Below are 14,898 nucleotides of genomic sequence, written 5' to 3'. Positions count from 1 at the left end.
ATTCACAGTTTGTTCCCTGGGGCAAAAAGGTTCAAATGGATACCTTTTGAGCCTGCAGGCTCCGCTTTGTCCTTCTCTTCTCTCCTCAGCGGTGTGGAGCTCTAACAATGCATGTCTGCTCCGCTAGGCTCCGCCTCCTGCCCCCCTATGTGTGCTTTTTTAAGTTGTTTTTTATTAATTGTGGTGTCAATGATTTGTTTGAATTTTATTTTATTGATTGACCTTTGCATTCGATATTATCTCACTTTTTTTTTTCAATCTTTTTTTTTTATTGATCAAAAGTTGTTACAAACATTTGCATATTATTAACCTTGGCTCTGTATATTGCTTCTCATTTTTCCATTACATTGAATTTTAGGTTACAACTTGTGAGACATATGAAACATTCATGTTATGGTAATTATTCATTAGCTCCGTATCGTTGGACTTGCGCGATCTCACATTATGGTCGCATCCTCCGACACAGAGTCACAGCTGCAATTCCCTGCTGCTAATGTTTCTAGTGATTGAATATACAGTTCCTGGTAATTTTGGTGATTTAGTAACCTCTTGTACCTTTGTAGATATTATATCACGGATATATAATATTAGTTTAGGTAACATGAAATAAAGAAAATAAATAGATAACATAATATAAAACATATAACATAACCTAACAGTCATAGTGCTCCTCCTTTCAGAGTTCCTATTTCAAGATAGTTAGACCATTAAGTGTTCAATCGCCTTGAGTACCATTCTTTCCATGGCAACCATAATTTGGATATCTTCTCATATTTCCCCATAATCGATGAATGTAAAACTTCATATGTACCTTGTATGTGGACTGTGGCTATTACTTCTGATATGGATGGTGGCTCTATGTCTCTCCAGTGTCTGAGGATTGTAAGCCTAGTTGCCAGCAATATGTGAGATATTACTGTTCTGATTGAGATGGGTGTAGAGTCTAGATTTACTGAGAGTATGGCCATGTTTGGATTTAATGGGTGATTCTGTTGCGTAATGTTTTGTATAATCAATATGGAATGATTAGCTTCCCTAGGTGAACTAAAGCTGTGCCACATCCAAGTATTATTTAAGAAATTCCCCTAAGTGGACTTTACCGGCACTTCGCTAACGATAATATATATGTATATTTGCGTAATGATTGTGTACAGCAAAGTATAAGAAATAACTGAATTTTTATTTAAACATAACCTGATTTAAACACATAGTATTTCATAGATTTCACAGAACATATTACATAGTTACATCAATGACTAATGTGATATTCTTCACAGAACAATAGGTTATGCGGGAGCTCTTAATTTACATCCGACGCGTTTCGGAATAAACAATGTTTTTGTCCTTCTTCAGGGATGTAGCAAAAAAAGAGCAGTTTGTCTAAAACAGATTAGAATATAAGATAATAAGTGAGATTATCATACTTTCTATGTGTGTGGATATACGTATCATCTAATCATGATTGGGTAAGGATAAATCACTTACTTTCCAAACCTGGAATGATATTGGGCATTGTTGCTGGTGCAATTATTGTAATAGGCATCAGGGTTAGTACTGGAGGGTGTCAGTTAGTAGTGGTCCCAATTAAATGGGATATGGTGTCTCACCTATCCCCGCCCCTCCCGGATGCGTGCAGGCCAAGGCGACTACTGAGGCAAAACAGGAAGGATCCCCTAGGGGTGGCATAATATAACAGAGTAAATTTTGATGGCAAAAAAATAAACAAATGATGTATATAGTCTATCACAGGAAGGAGTTGTATTTAATATCCTATGGGTATCTAATTTGTACCAAGAATGAAATATACAAAACACAGGTAAAGCTGTACATATGTGCTATACATAAAGTATATCCATATAGGAGGTGGTAAATCAAAAGATGTCATAGCATTATATCTGATTTTAATATAAGGGATGTACATAGTATTAAAATTTCATTTATCTGAATTTCCAAATCACAATCGTAACAAATGTCAACTAATCTGAAATAAGTTATAACAAAGAGTAGAAATGAAAGGAAAGTAGATAAATTCTACCAGAATTGGGTCACTAATAAAGGAAAACCAAGTCCTCAGTATTCATTGGCTCCAGTTTCCAAGATACAACTTCAGGTCAAAAGAGCATCAAAATAATTTTAAATGATGAGGGGGATGGGCGATTATGTACCATGGGGTAAAAGACGCAGTGCGGATCGAATGTTTGGATGTTCTTTTCTGAGATCCCTTTTACAATCGGGGGAACCATGAAAACGATCAGTCACTACTCTGATTGGTGGGTTCCCTCCACACCATTGGGACTGTGAAAGACATGGACTTTATTCTTTCTTTTCTCCAATGACACAAATACGTTGTACATGTTATACAAGAATAATGAGGAGCCCAACTCTTGTCCTGATCCCCCATATTACATCCAATATATCGCTGATATGTCTTTATTACCACTGATGTCACCAAATGTATCAGAAGATATCTGCCCCTCCCTTTAGAATGTAAGCTCTATGGGCCGGACCCTCCTGTCCCTTCTGTATTGTAATTGTGCCGTCCTCCCTCTACATTGTAAAGAGCTACATCAACTGTGTGCTAAATAAATCATCTATAATAATAATAATAATAATAATAATAATAATCTGTGTTGTTTACACATTTTGGAGGCATCTTGGCTAGACATGTGCACTGCTGAAAAGTCAGTTAATTTTCATTTCATTTTTTAATTTTTGTTTTCTAGGTCATTCGTTATGATCGCAATTCTTAAATTCGTAAATAAAAAAATCAATAAATTCATGAATTAGAAAATTAGAAAATTCATAAATTTGAAAATTTGAAAATTCATAAATTAGAAAATCAAAAAATTAAAATTCATAAATTGAAAAAATCATAAATTAGAAAATTAGAAAACTCAAAAATGCAAGAATTCAAAAATTCATTAATTAAAAAATTGAAAAATTAATAAATTAGAATATTCATAAATTAGAAAATTAGACCATTAGAAAGTTCATAAATTTGAAAATTCATAAATTAGAAAATGTGAAAATTCATAAATTAGAAAATTAGAAATTTCATAAATTAAAAAATCAAACAATTCAAATTCATAAATTCAAAAATTTAAAAATTCAAAAATTCATAAATTATAAAATTCAAAAATTCAAGAATTCAAAAATTCATTAATTAAAAAATTGGAAAATTCATAAATTAGAAAATTCAAAAATTCATAAACTAGAAAATTAGAAAATTCATAAATTAGAAATTTTGAAAATTCATAAATTAGAAAATTAGAAAATTCATAAATTAAAAAATTTGAAAATTCATAAATTAGAAAATTCATAAATTAGAAAATTCATAAATTAGAAAATTCGAATAATTCATATATTTGAAAATACATAAATTAAAAAATCAAACAATTCAAATTCATAAATTAAAAAATTCAAAAATTCATAAATTAGAAAATTCAAAAATTCAAAAATTAGAAAATTCGTTAATTAAAAAATTGGAAAATTCATAAATGAGAAAATTCAAAAATTAGAAACTTCAAAAATTCATAAATTAGAAAATTTGAAAAATTCATAAATTAGAAAATTTGAAAATTCATAAATTAGAAAATCAAAAAAATTCAAATTCATAAATTCAAAAAATCATAAATTAGAAAATTAGAAGATTCAAAAAATTCAAGAATACGAAAATTCATTAATTAAAAAATAGGAAAATTAATAAATTATAAAATTCAAAAATTCATAAATTATAAAATTCGAAAATTCATGAATTAAAAAAAATTGAAAATTCATAAATTAGAAAATTTGAAAATTCAGTTAGAAAATTCGAAAAATTCATAAATTAGAAAATTTGAAAATTCATATATTTGAAAATACATAAATTAAAAAAATCAAACAATTCAAATTCATAAATTCAAAAATTCATAAATTAGAAAATTCAAAAATTCAAGAATTCAAAAATTCATTAATTAAAAAATTGAAAAATTAATAAATTAGAATATTCATAAATTAGAAAATTAGACTATTAGAAAGTTCATAAATCAGAAAATTCATGAATTAGAAAATTCATAAATTAGATTATTCAAAAATTCATAAGCTAGAAAATGTGAAAATTCATAAATTAGAAATTTTGAAAATGCATAAATTAGAAAATTAGAAAATTAATAAATTAGAAAATTAGAAAATTCATATATTAGAAAATCTATAAATTATAAAATTAGAATATTTGTAAAAAATGCATGAATTAGAAAATTAAAAAAAATAATAAATTCTAAAATTCATAAATTAGAAAATCAGAAAATTCTAATTCAAAAATTCATAAATTAGAAAATTAGAATATTTGTAAAAAAAATCATTAATTAGAAAATTAAAAAAAAATCATACATTTGAAATTTCATAAATTCGAAAATTTATAAATTAGAAAACTTGAAAATTCATAAATTAGAAAATTTTAAAATGCATAAATTAGAAAATCAGAAAATTCAAAAATTCATAAATTCAAAAATTCATTAATTTAGAAAATTAGAAAATTCATAAATTTGAATATTTGTAAATTATAAAAATTGAAATTTCATGAATTTGAAAATTTATAAATTTGGAAACTCATAAATTATAAAATTCGAAAGTTTGAAAACTAGAAAATGTATAAATTAGAAAATTCATAAATTCATAAAAAGAAAAATCATAAATTATAAAATTTTAAAATTTATAAATTTGAAAATTCGAAAATTCATACATTTGAAAATTTATAAATTCGAAAAATCATAAATTATAAAATTCGAAAATTCAAAAATTATAACATTTTAAAATTCATAAATTTGAAAATTTGAAAATACATGAATTAGAAAATTAAAAAAATAATCAATTTGAAAATTCATAAATTATAAAAATTCGAAAATTAATCAATTAGAAAATTAATAAATTCGAAAATTCATAAATTTGAAAATTCATATATTTGAAAAATCATAAATTATAAAATTATAAAATTATAAAATTTGCAATTTCATAAATTCGAAATATCATAAATTAGAAAAAAGGAAAATTAGAAAATTAATAAATTAGAAAAATGGAAAATTAATCAATTAGAAAATTCATAAATTAGAAAATTAGAAAATTCATAAATTAGAAGAATAGAAAATTTGAAAATGCATGAATTAGAAAATTAAAAAAATAATCAATTTGAAAATTCATGAATTCGAAAAATTAAACAATCATTATTTTGAAAATTCGAAAATTCATAAATACAAAAATTTGAAATTTTGAAAATTTATAAATTATAAACTTCATAAATTCGAAAAATCATAAATTATAAAATTCAAAAATTCATAAATTATAAAATTTGAAAATTCATAAATTTGAAAATTCATTAATTAGAAAATTAATAAATTAGAAAATTAGAAAAGTAATCAATTAGAAAATTCATGATTCGAAAATTCATAAATTAGAAAATTAGAAAATTCATAAATTAGAAAATAAGAAAATTCATAAATTTGAAAATTTGAAAATGCATGAATTTGAAAATTAAAAAAATAATCAATTTGAAAATTAATAAATGATAAAATTCGAAAATTCAAAAATTCATAAATTCAAAAATTAGAAATTTAATAAATTTAAAAAATTCATAAATTAGAAAATTCATAAATTAGAAAATTCATAAATTCAAAAATTTTTGCATGTAACTTGAAATTGAGGTCTTACTTGTGAAGAGAAAGGCTTTACTCCAGGCGCCCTCAGATATTTTAATCCCAACCTCCGTTGACCATTTTGTTGTGTAGGTAGGAAGAGCTGTGTAAATGTGCTCTGAAATTTGTTTGTATATAAGTGATAAGATGTGCCGTGGGGTTTCTGATGAAGTGCAGAGTTGTTTGAATCTGGTCAAGGGTCTATGAATTTGGTTGGAGTCGTGAATCTGTTTGCAGTGTACGTTTAGATGCCTATGAGTGAGCCAAGTCACTCTAGAGGTTGTGTCAGTAGGGATGGATGTAAAGGTACCCAGGGTGGTATCTACGTAGTGTCATGCCGTGGGCCAAGAATCTCTGATAGTTGTCTATGGATTGTGTGGAGTGGCCCTCCGGAAGTTTTGGATTGTCGAACAGGAGGGTGAGGGGGCTGGGTTCAGAAGAAAGAGCGTAGGAATATTTCCTACGGTACCAAATCACGAAAGCATCTTTGTTAAGGGGGGACATCATAGTGATTGATTTAAATGAATGATCGTATCCCCAGAGGAGCGCTCTGAGGTAGTATGTGGATAGATCTTGCTCCACAAGTGTGGTAGCTTTGGACATGGGTCGAGGGAACCATTCAAGGATACGGGAAATAACTGCGGATGTGTGGTATAGCTCAAAGTCCGGAAGGCCTAACCCACCTTTTGTAACGGGAGAGCATAAAAGTTTATGTCTCAGCCTCGGGTGGCTACCCTTCCAAATGAAGCGAATTGCCATTGATCGAAGAGAGCGGAAGAAGGCCGGGGGGAGGGCTATGGGGAGGGCTTGGAATAAGTTTAGCAGTTTAGGGAGGATATCCATTTTTAATGTGTTAATACGACCTACCCAAGATACAGCTAAATCCATTCGTTCTTCCGTTAAGTGTCTAAGTTTTTGGAGGAGAGGGCTAAAGTTCAGAGCGTAAATATCTGAGGCATTTTTCGGTATAGCTGTACCTAAATAGGAAATGGAATTGGGTTTCCATTGAAATGAAAAGTTAGATTGGAGGGCTGAGAGTGTGGATTGTGGTAGAGAAATGTTTAGGGCCTCCGTTTTACTTATTTTAACTTATAATTGCTAAAGCGACCAAATCTATCCATCTCTGTAAGTATTGAGGGTATGGAAATATGAGGTTTGGTTACGTACAGAAGTAGGTCATCTGCATAAAGAGAGAGTTTACAATGAGATGAAGGGGTCTGAATTCCCTGTATATTAGGATTAGATCTAATGGCCTGAGCGAGGTGTTCGATCACTAGGGCAAACAGGAGAGGGGGCAGCCCTGTCTGGTGCCATTGGCGATCGTGAAGTTACGTGATTGGGTGCCGTTAACTAGGACCGTGGCAGAGGGTGTAGAGTAGAGTGGCATAATACGTGTCAACATTCTCTGGCCTAGACCTGATAACTAACTTTTAAATTACAAGTATTGGAATGTCCTTTCAGATTTGGCTGTTAGTGAATGTGGCGAATACAAATTTATCTGAAGTTACGAATTATCTGAAATAACGAATGCTGCATCTAAACAAATGGAACTAAACAAATTAATAATGAATACTAATAATAATAATAATAATAATAATAATAATAAAAAGTTTTTATTTTTATTATTGTTATTTAATATTATTAAATAGTTACGTTACATTCTTTTGGATAATTCATAACTTTGGATAAATTTGTATTTGTTACATTCACTAACAGCCAAATATGAAAGAAAATTCCAATACCTATCATTTAATAGTTAGTAATAGTTAAGTTATTATTAGTTAGCTATCATTTCAGATTTTCCAAATTATCACATTTCCAAATTTTCAAATTTTACGAATTTTCAAATATTTTAATTTACGAATATTTGGAAAAACGGGTTTTCTTTAATTTGAATATTTCTAAAATAAGGAATTTGTTGAAATTCGTTAAAAAACTAATTCAGAAAGAAACAACTTGCTCATGTCTAATTTTGTCTTCTGAGGGAAAATCTCACACAACTGTTCCTTGGAAATGTTAGGCAATGACACTTTCACAAGTCACCAGATGTAACTGTATGAGGCGTAGATCTGACCAAGACAAATGTACCTTGTAATAAAAGAAGAATAAATGACAGTCAGGTAATAATCTTTAGTCTCACAGTGAAGATACATTTATATACTTCCATGTGGTGTCATTTTCATTCTTCTACCGTACTTTGTGGAGAAGTTATGAGACATCATGACCATCAGACACCTCCCTCCCTTGTAGGAAAATATATTCCCCTATGTATAAATCTTTATTAAGAAATGTGGTGAAAACTTTATCTAACAAGCCCCTTTATCATCTGTTTTCTAATCCAATCAAAATATGTAAGAATTATCACATTTTATCTCGGAGGGGATCATTTCCCAAAATTTGTAGATCAAAGTAAAAACATTAAGGTTTAAAAGAAAAAAACGATGATGATTCCTACTTGGGCTGCTTTATAGAATAGAATAGAATAGAAAAGAATAGAATAAAGCTGAATAAATGGAAAGGTTTCCCCAGCAATGTAAACATAATCAACAATGTTGAAAATAATGAATGAGAAATTTTTAATCATAAGGGTTTCCAAATGTCACAATATAATTAAATATATGAAAATCTGGCCAGATAATAAAATGCATAATCCACACTGTAACATGCAAGCAAGGTAAACAGAGTTGAATAACAAGGTAACATAGCAAATACTATGGAGTGTTGAATCCCCAACGTGTTTCGACCATGAAGTGGTCATCTTCAGGGGGATGGTTAGCTCTGTGAGACATATAATTTTCAGAATTTTAAAGGGTATCATCTTTCATGGCAGTACAGATATATATGTAACATAGAGGTATATTTACTGCTTGAAGGTGGAGTATGTGATTACATGACCAGAAGTGTAAAAAGCCGTGGAGTGATCCGGGGGTTCATGACTGCCCCCCACCCCTCCATGTGGAAAGGACCCAGTCCAATGAGCTTACAGGAAGCCACACTAATGACGCCCGCCAGGAAATAGGAGAGAGCAGGAGAGTCGGCACCTGAAACAAGTTCCCAATTAATGACCATACAGTATATTAAATAAAGGGATTGGGTCACTTAGCTCTCAGTATATTTACAAGGGTATAGAATGTAAACTGTATATATTATATATATGGGATAGCTAGAATCATGTTTATCAATATGTGCACATCAAATTATCCTAAGGTTCCAGGAGTACAGCTGACCAATATAAATGATACAACAATACATCAATCTATTTGTGGGGGTATTAGAAATAATAAAGGGTAATAAATAAGTGTGGGCGAGATAATAAATGAAAGGTGAGAACTGCAGTGTTGGGTGTCGGAGGGACGGCCCCGGGGGAAAGTGGGGTAGTGAGAAGTGATGGGGGATGGGAATAAAAAATGAAATAGTGATGAAATGAAGAATATATATGTGATGGGCGGCTGAAATGCCGGAAAACATGTGAAAAGATATTTATTCAAAGAATATATAAAATGGTGTGTGATGAGTGCCAGCAGGTGCAAAGGTGTGTAAAATAAGTGAAAAAAATGTATAATATGTGATTATAAATGATTGGATCAAGTCTTGTGGTTTACCAGGATGGGGCCAGGATGGAGCGATCAGCACAGAGCTGGGTTGTGGATCTCTCATACCCCGCAGCACGCCGTATAGCGTTTTTGGCTTGAAATGTATGGTGCACACTAGCACCTTATAAATGTGAGTACCCCAGTGTGGGGATTGGGTGCAATTTTTAATAAAATATTTAGTGGTATCACACTATATAGCCTTTCTCTTTTTTGATATGGTGTTTGTGGAGCCATAGAGAATCTGCTTGGAGAATCATTTGGTATCAATCATCAACCACATTGGGGGTCACCGAGGCCCTTCACGGCATGACTTGGGCACTTTGATTCAGCACTGGAACTTTTTCTCTGAAGCACTATTATTATACTACTATAAATTTCTTTTGGAACTTATCACTTCACATTGCTGTGTTGGAAGATTTTTCACAAATAAGGACGATTGTAGTCTTCAACATCATAAATAAGGACGATTGTAGTCTTTAATATCACTTATCACATAAGTTGTTTATTTATTTATTTATTTTCACTTATCACTTTTATAATTACAGTGGAGTTTGCATGTGATATATGTATAGTATATAATTTATTGTGCACAATTTTATTCAAGCATTTATATTTTGCTGTTTCATTTATTTATTTAGGCAAAGGTGTTTTCAGATCCATATTGTTATATTTATATACCATATGATTTTAGATACGTATTGTTTGCACATTACACTTTGGGATTTATTGCACATGGCACTTTGCTGCACTTGTTGATATATTTATTTATTTAAGTATGCAGAGTTGGTCTTAGATCCATATTATCTGCACATCGCACTTTAGATTTATTTATGTGACATCACTAGGGTGTATAGACTCTCAGATATATTCCTAAGCGCAACGCAATTTTTTGTTTATGTTTTTATTTTTATTTTTTGTGGTTTACCTTGTACAGCAAATGTGTCTTGTATAGGTTGGAAGTTGTTTGTTGTTGGAACCAAACTACAGATAAGGAAGAGAGGTAAAAACTCGGGAATGGAGGGAGGATGTATGCAGTGCCCCCCGTCCTGCCTGTGTAGATTTATAGTGGGACTCACAGACAGACGGTCATTAATGTGTGCTTGGGTGATGGCAATTAGGGTCATTGTACACAGGTGCCATCCCTCCCCCCTGGAAAAATGACGTCTGGGCCGTGGGTTGGATGGCCCAAAATGTGGCTCCCTCGGTGTACCGGAAGGCCGGTGTGCCACTGCCATCATCTCCTCCGCAAAAAGTGAGATGTCATGGAGCCGTGAGCATGCCGAGCGATCTCACACATGCGCACTAAGCCGCAGACAGTCCAGAGATGGACAAGGGACGCACTTTTAATTTATTATCTCAATGACACCCACACTTATTTATTACCCTTTATTATTTCTAATACCCCCATAAATTGATTGATGTATTGTGGTATCATTTATATTGGTCAGCTGTACTCCTGGAACCTTAGGATAATTTGATGTGCACATATTGATAAACATGATTCTAGTTATCCCATATATATAATATATACAGTTTACATTCTATACCCTTGTAAATATGCTGAGAGCTAAGTGACCCAATCCCTTTATTTAATATACTGTATGGTCATTAATTGGGAACTTGTTGCAGGTGCCGACTCTCCTGCTCTCTCCTATTTCCTGGTGGCGTCATTAGTGTGGCTTCCTGTAAGCCCATCGGACTGCGTCCTTTCCACATGGAGGGGTGGGGGGCAGTCACATGAACCCCCGGATCACTCCACGGCTTTTTACACTTCTGTCATGCAATCACATACTCCACCTTCAAGCGGTAAATATACCACTATGTTACATATATATCTGTACTGCCATGAAAGATGATACGCTTTAAAATTCTGAAAATTATTTATATGTCTCACAGAGCTAACCATCCCCCTGAAGATGACCACTTCATGGTCGAAACGTGTTGGGGATTCAACACTCCATAGTATTAGCTATGTTACCTTGTTCTTCAACTCTGTTTAGCTTGCTTGCATTTTACAGTGTGGATTATGCATTTTATTATCTGGCCAGATTTTCATATATGTAATTATATTGTGACATTTGGAAACCCTTATGAGTAAAAAATTCTCATTAATTATTTTTAACATTGTTGATTATGTTTACATTGCTGTCTAAAGCCCAATAGGGAAACCTTTCCATTTATACATTACTTGTTTCGGGGTGTGCAGCGTTTACATCTCTCCCATATGTGTTTTCTCCCTTTTTTCAGAGTAAAGAGTAAAGCTGAATTAAATACAGTATACTATAAAAGGATAGGATAGAATAAAACAGAATAAAATGGAATAGAATATAAAAGAATGGAATAGAATAAAACAGAATAGAAAAGAATAAAACAGAATAGAATAGAATATCATAAGATAGAGTAGGATATAATAAAAAGTATATAAAGAATCAAATAGAATATAAAAGAATAGCATAAAACAGAATATAATAGAAAATAAAAGAATAAAAAAGAATAGAAAAAAAGAACAGATTAGAATAGAACATGTAGAATAGAATAGAATAGAATAGACAATAGATAAGAATAGAATAGAATAAAATAAAGTAATATAACTGTCTTCCAATATTTGAATTTCAAATTGCAAATAGAATTCAATTATATTGAAAGAATATAGCCTAAATGTGAATAGATTAAAATAGAGAGAAGTATAACAAAATAGAAAGAATATAGCCGTCTTCCCAAATTAGAATTTTGAACAGAATAGAATAAAACAGAAAGAATATAGCCATTTTATATTTGAAATTAGTATTTCAGATATAAAATAATAAATAAAAGCTGCCTTCGGAAATTCACATTTTGAAATAGGAATTTTGAATAGAAAAGAATAGAATTGAATAAAATAGAACAAATATAACCATCTTCTGAAATTTGAATTTAGAAAATAGTTGACCAGAATAAAATAGAAAGAATATAGCTTTCGTTTAAAATTAGAATTTTGAATTTCAAAGTTTGAATTTTTTTCAATTTTGAATTGAATAGAACAGAGTAAACGAGAACAAATATAGTCACCTTCCAAAAATCTAATTTAGAAAATCAGATCAAATAGAATCAAAAGAATATAGCCTTCTCCCAAAATGCAAATTTCAAATAGAATAGAATAAAATATAAAAATATATATGTGACTTGAATTTAGAAACTCAAATTTTGAATGTTTAATATAATAGCATAGAAGAAATAGAAAGAATGTAGATGGTTTCCAAAATTAGCATTTCAAATAGAATTAAAAAATAGAAAAAAAATACCTCTGTCTTCCAAAATTTAAATTTAACTTTCAAAAAATATAATAAAAAAAGAATAGAATAAAATAGAAAGAATGTAGCTGTCTTCTGAAATTTGAATTTTAAATTTTGAATAGAATAGAACAGAACAAAATAGAAAGCATATAGCCCTCTTCTGAAATGCTAATTTTGAACAGAAAAGAATAGAATAGAAAATAATATAATTAAAAAAATAAAAAGAATATAGCATTCTTCTGAAATTCAAAGTTTGAAATTGGAATTTAAAATTTGAAATTCAATGGAATAGAAATTATTTAGCTACCTTCTAAAATCCATAATTTCAAATACAATAGAATAGAATAAAATCTATAGCCAAATTCCAAAAATTGAGTTTAAAATTTTGAATAATAATAAAGCTCAAAGTGAAGACCCGTGCTTTACTTTCAGAGAGCGATATTCTCCTTTCGGTGATACGATGCACGCCGGGGAGAAAATGGTTTGTGGAAATTGTTAGTGTAACTTTAGGATATCATTACGTTAGGTTAATGAGGACACAAGTTAGTATGATGGTGACTTTTATACAGAATGGTAATTGCTAAAAACTGGAATGACATTGTGTTATTTTATGTGAGTATTTGATGCTTGTACAGTGAATGTCGTCCAACTCATCTGACCTTGTTTGACCCCTCCATTTTGGAAGGATATATATATCTATATTCTTTCCTTCATGATGGGTCTGGATGTGTTTAGTGGAGACCAGACCTAGACCCCCCACCAGACCTAGACCCCCCCAGCATTCCTAGACCCCCCACCAGACCTAGACCCCCCCACCAGACCTGGACCCCCCCACCAGACCTAGACCCCCCCCACCAGACCTGGACCCCATGTAGTTGTGCAGAAGAAGATAATTTCTAATAGTGATCTATTGCTCTGACTGCGATCAGCCGGCAATGGACCTCTATAGCAGAGATGTGCTGCTACAGAGAGAGGCTGGACAGAGCTACAATGGCCTGATCCCCGATACTGACAGGAAGTGAGGTGACGGTACTGACAGGAAGTGAGGTGATGATACTGACAGGAAGTGAGGTACGATACTGACAGGGAGTGAGGTGACGGTAATGACAGGAAGTGAGGGGATGGTACTGACGGGTAGTGAGGTGATGGTACTGACAGCAAGTGAGGTATGATACTGACAGGAAGTGAGGTGACGATACTGACAGGTAGTGAGGTGATGGTACTGACAGGAAGTGAGGTGACAATACTGATAGAAAGTGACATCACCACACTCTCGATGTAATCACTATGGGGAAACACACAGTGCACTGCTATGGAGTGTTCTGTAGAATGATTGGACGTTCATTGTTTCATCTCCCAGGTATAGTGCTTGATAGCGACTGTCACCAACATCCGTCGGTTCCCTCCTGAACCCCGGCAGAAGCTCCTGATTTCTAGTTCTTCTTGTAGAATGGTGCTGGGATGGATGGCTGCTATCTCAGTGCTGGGGGGAAATGGTGACTTGGGATGATTCCATTGAAGATGATCTCTTCCTATAATGATCTATGAGAAGTATTCCTGGTCACTGTCTGGGTGACATGAAGAAAAGATAGAAAGGTGAGAGGACAAGAAGGAGGATTGCTGGTCAGATTACAGCGGCTGAAATGAACCAAAATCCCCCTTTAATAAATCCCTCTATGATGTTCTCTTAGAGCAGAAGATACAGAAATGTCATCACATAAACCTCCAAACAATGGATTGATGATTTCTCTATTGCTTTATTCTTCCATTCAGGAGAATGGGAAGATCTCTTCTACCCACCCAATGTAGAGCTGTAGCCAGGCCAGGAACATCCCATAATATACAGATTCTTAACAAGCAGTAACCAAGATTTAACCCTTTCCCTGCCAGAGACATTTTTTATTAATGTTGGCACACATATAAAAATGCATTCCTATGCCTTTCCAGAATTTAGACAATGTATTGATTTATTTTGATTATGTACAGTATCTCACAAAAGTAAGTACACCCCTCACATTTTTTGTAAATATTTTATTCTATCTTTTCATGTGACAACACTGAAGAAATGACACTTTGCCATAATGTAAAGTCGTGAGTGTACAGCTTGTATAACAGTGTAAATTTGCTGTCCCCTCAAAATAACTCAACACACAGCCATTAATGTCTAAACTGATGGCAACAAAAGTGGGTACACCCCTAAGTGAAAATGTTCAATTTGGGCCCAAATTGTCATTATTTTGTGTGGCCACCATTATTTTCCAGCACTGCCTTAACCCTCTTGGGCATGGAGTTCACCAGAGCTTCACGCAAGGCAGTGGTTGTCTTGGAGGTGTGTTTGGGGTCGTTATCAAGTTGGAATACTGCCCA

The sequence above is a fragment of the Aquarana catesbeiana genome, linkage group LG01, assembly GCF_042186555.1.
Source record: "Aquarana catesbeiana isolate 2022-GZ linkage group LG01, ASM4218655v1, whole genome shotgun sequence".
In the NCBI taxonomy this organism is placed as follows: domain Eukaryota; kingdom Metazoa; phylum Chordata; class Amphibia; order Anura; family Ranidae; genus Aquarana; species Aquarana catesbeiana.
This window is presented reverse-complemented; position numbering follows the sequence as displayed.